Below are 4,938 nucleotides of genomic sequence, written 5' to 3' on the forward strand. Positions count from 1 at the left end.
CTGCATGACAGGTGTGTCCCAGCCTTTACTCTCTTCGAGACTTACAAGCAACTGAAGGAATAAGTAATGGAGGGGGCGGAGCTACGACATGGAATTGGTTTTTCTTCCCAGATGGCGTATTCGAGCGTTGCGATCGCGAATGATCTTCGTTCTTTAGTTTCCCTCGTGGGTAGTCTTCTTTTTATTTCGTTAACTTTAATACAACCTCTTAAGAAAATAATTGGGTCAAGTTGACTATGTAAACTATAAAATGCCTTCCTGGCAGCCTCTCTCTCACCCGAAAGAATTTTTTGGTTGCACTTTTGATAGCATCTGCATTTTGTATCGACAAATGTTTTTGCAGGTATTTAATTTCCTTCCCTATTCTTGTATTCCAAACCTTTTGTTCTGTTATGCTTTTGTAAATTTCGTGTCCATTTATCAGGATTACGACTTCTTTTCCTCCCAATCAATGTGTTTGTTGGGAAATTTGAACTGTTGAAATCAGATGAATCCGAGGAAAACGATAGACGTCTTCTTGAACCAGAATTTCTGTTGATAAATCGTATTGAAGAACCATCACTGTTTTTTCCTCATCAACATTGTTATTAGTCTCACTCATCTTGATTATAACGGTATAATATTTATTTTAATAAAAACAAGCTTTCATAAAGTTCTGGAGAATCTTCCGGAGGTACGGAGGGAAGCCAATTCAGCCTGTTTAAGAGCAGCAAAAAGTCCGTCTACTGGGATGCTATATACAAGCCAGTGGATTTATGAGTGCCTGTTACTGAAAATTAACAGCACTAAGGCGTATAATCACTTAAGAAATCACCAACTTTTAAAACTCCCATCACCTGCAACTCTTTACAGGTATTTAAGAAATGTAAAGGGTTGCTATGGATTTCAATCTTCTATATTCAAATGCCTGGAAGGGAAATCTAAAGTCATGATTATGGCAAACAAAAGGGGCAAGTGAATTTTTTGTTAGTACTTTTGCAGGAATTTTATAAAGCATTTTTATTAAATGCAATTGTATTTAATGCTTGTAGGATGTCTTCTTATTGACAAGATGAAGGTCAGCCCTACACTTGTCTTTGACAAGAAATCCCTGGAAATCCATGGCTTTACAGACTTAGGTCATTATACCCCTTCTTCGCAAACATCACAGACAGGTGACCATGCTTTGGTCCTCATGTTTCAACCCTTCAGAGGAAAGTGGATGCAAACAATTGCTTGTTTCCTGTCAAAAAATGCTGCCTCAGGTATGATATTTTTTATAATTAAAAATTTTCAATTTTCATTAAAAAAAATTTGTTATTCACCCTCTCAGTTTCTTAGATGCAATTAAATTTATGTAATAATTTTTTTGCACTGAGATATTTAAATATCACTCTTCCTCATTATTTGAAACTAAAATATTAATTTTATAAAATATTACACAAGCTCTCTAGAATAAGAATATAAAATGCTGAGTATTTTCTGCTAGGAAGTTATTTGTAGGCACTGGAAATTCTATTAGATATATATCTATTAAAAACTATATTTTTAGGTACAGTTTTGCGCCATCTTATTATAGAGGCTGTAGTAACATTGATGGAAAGGAATGGTTTTTTCGTTGATGCTGTGGTGTGTGATGGTGCTACTTGGAACCGCAGCATGTTTAAAAAATGTGGTATTTCTTAGGACAGTGTTAGCTGTGAATATATTACTGATCCAACTAGACGGCTGTGGTTTATCTCAAAAATTTTCCACTCCTTATAAAGAATTTGAGAAATGCTATGGTTAGTATAAAATTTGGGTTTAAAGAATTTATGGTTAAAAATTATATTAATGTACCAAAAATAACATTTAGGATAATGAATTTATTAAGGTACATCAATTAATAATGCTTAAATTAATTAATGTTAAAATTAAAATTATGGTACAANTTAGTTTCTATAAAAGCATAATTACATCTTATAATATTTGGTTTAAAGGGATTTTATGGTTGAAAATTATATTAAGGTACCAAAAATAACATTTAGGATAATGAATTTATTAAGGTACATCAAATATTAATGCTTAAATAAATTAATGTTAAGGTTAAAATTATGGTACAAAAAGTATATAAATAAAATAATACTGATTTAATTAATTTTAACCCTACTAAAATAAATTGAAATAAAATTAGAATATCTTAAGATCCCTTGATCAAACTAATGTTAACCCTGACTAAAAGTGTACCACCACACGTGGTGGTCAGTCTTAAAGAAAATTTAGTAGTTAGTACATTGTCTCTAAAATTATCTCTGGAAAAGAACAATTAAGATTTTAAATAAGGAAGCTAGAATGAAAATCAAAAAATAATATATTCAACAAAGGAGAAACGACAAATAAAAATTAACTTACACAATCATTTATTTCGTGAAAAACATGTTGAAGGTTCAAATGGTGATCCAAAAATAAAAAAATAAATGGACGGTATAAAAAATACAATTAGAATAATATCTGTAAAACAGATACTTCATTTAAAGGGGAGATTAAAAGGATGTAGTAAGATAGCCATTCCGGCAAATTTTTCATTCCAACAAAACGTTCTTTCAACACACACACCGGAGGCCTAAACCCCGGTCACCACTTCTCCAGCTAACAGACCCACCTCTGCTTCTCAAATTACTTGCAGAGACGCTACAACAATCGTTGCCATCTTCACTCACAAACGTAAAGTACGGGCCTGTCCTCTCCCTCTTGAAATTCTGTAGGTGGCGCTCTCTAAAACTCGTCGTCCAGTCTCTTCTCGGCTGGGATTCAGCACCTTCAGCAGATTTTATCTCTATCATGTATTTCGTGGCAAATGGTGAAAGAATAAATGTTCAAAGTTCATTAAGTTGAAGAATAACACTACACTAACAAAATGTTGTAAAATGCATTGAAAAAAAATGCAATGTTACTAGTGTAACAGTTAGCAATCAAGTGACATTTGTAAGTTTTATTTTACATTTTAATGTGTAGAAGGTTTTATGATATTGTTTTGAGGTTTTCCTGATAGACACCTGATGGCAAGGTTGACATAAAATTCTTTGATGCCATTGTAGAATGTGATGGGCCTACACGGTTTGATATAAAACTATTCTCAAAACTAACACCTGATCACATTAGGCCAAAGTTTTACCAAAAAATGAATGTTGCCATGGCATTTCAGGCAATTTTTTAAAGTAATATTTTTTCTTTCTGAAGTTTTTTTCATGTACTCATGCTTTTCTTATGAAATAATTTATGTCAAGAGATATTTTATGAACGATTTTAAAATTTCTTATCAACTATTTTACTTTAATATACAATTATTATGGATTCTATTAATAAACAATTTATCTTTCAATTTTTACTCATTTTTTGTGTTAATGAAAATTTTATCATTATAAAATTAGCATTTATAAACAGTTTCAAGCAATCAATTTTATTTGTTTTATTTCTAGATTTTTAGTGCTTCCACTGCCGCAGCATTGCAGGTTTATAGCGGCAAAGCGTCTGAACCAAAAGAAAGTAGTGGCTGCGTTAACTATGTTAGGCGAATCAATACTGTTGTTGATGCAATGAATTCACGAACACCCTTAACAGAATTGAAGCTTAATTCTCTACCATACAAGGTAATTGAGTAAGGATAATTTTTTTAAAAATTTTTGTATTTATGTATTTAAATATATATTTATATACATAATTGAATTGATAACAGAATTGAAGCTTAATTCTCTACCGTACAAGGTAATAGAGTAAGGATAATTTTTTTAAAAAATTGTTGTATTTATGTATATAAATATTTATTTATATATATATACACAAATAATAAATTAAAAATTAATATAAAGAGAAACTAAAAATGGGAAATCCAATAGTCGTTATCGAAACACATCTATTGGTATAAATGCGATATTTCTGAATTAAGAATAATTATCCTAAGATAAAAATTATTCTTTATATGTGTCGATATCGCAAAAATCATTTTGTTGAAAAAGATCATGAAATAAAAGAAAAATGTAAAAAGTAATCAAACTTACCGACGTGCAGCAAAATGCGGTTTATTTAAAAGTACAATAATTAAACAGTTAACAAAACAAAATTCGCGAAGAGGTAAAATATTTGAAGTTGTGCTTATAGCTTGAATCGATTAAAATAAAATTAAAAAACATATATTTGATCGAAGAAGAAAATATATATATATTCATATTCCACTTTAGGAAATTCAAGATTTCTTAATTTACCCTATTGAATGAGAAGCTCTTGCAAAGAGTAAGGGCTGGAAATTTATGCCAGAGTCGACATACTTTGGTCTTAGAGTCACCTGTCAAGCGACTCTTGAACTGGCAGAATTTTTAAGCTCAAAGTGTGATTTTAAATATGGAATGACTGCAAGACTAAATCAAGATTCTCTTGAAGTATTAGCTTCTTCTTTCATATTATAGATAATATGTGGCCATATTAGTTTTCATTGTGTATTTTTTAATTTTTTTCAGAGATTCTTCAGTATTATGAGAAATGCTTGCGGTGGTAATGACCACCCGAATTCAGCAATATTTCTTCAAGTCTACCGCCTTATTGGGACCTACTCCCTCATTAAACCACCAAAAGGGTCTATTGTATCTGGATCAGATATGCTAAATATGCTTTTGGACTGTAACATCAGCACCACTGATAGTGATTTTCTGAACTCGATGAAATAATCGAAAACAGTGTTGACTTGGTGGAAGTGCCATCATCATTAGAAAATGTAACTGATCACACAATGTCATCAATTCCAATGATGTTATCATCGGTTATTTTTCTGGCTATGTTGCTCGTCGTGCAGCAAAATTCTCAAGCTACACTTGCTTAAAATCTCTTGTTGCTGCCAAATCCAAAGAGAGGCACGAATTGCTAATTAATGCAAAAAATAGAGGAGGCTTATAAAGTCCTGCAAGAAGCCTATATCACCTCCTTTCA

General features: G+C 31.4%; 1 long non-coding RNA gene across 1 annotated transcript; it reads left to right on the top strand.

The window, feature by feature from the left end:
- Positions 1–6: 6 nt before the first annotated feature.
- On the top strand, positions 7–3,248 carry LOC107448041 (uncharacterized). Its single transcript, XR_011638013.1, has 3 exons — positions 7–1,244; positions 1,532–1,763; positions 3,011–3,248. It is a non-coding gene; the product is annotated as an uncharacterized lncRNA (long non-coding RNA).
- The last annotated feature ends 1,690 nt before the right edge of the window (positions 3,249–4,938 follow it).

This window comes from Parasteatoda tepidariorum, chromosome 10, assembly GCF_043381705.1.
Source record: "Parasteatoda tepidariorum isolate YZ-2023 chromosome 10, CAS_Ptep_4.0, whole genome shotgun sequence".
Classification (NCBI taxonomy): domain Eukaryota; kingdom Metazoa; phylum Arthropoda; class Arachnida; order Araneae; family Theridiidae; genus Parasteatoda; species Parasteatoda tepidariorum.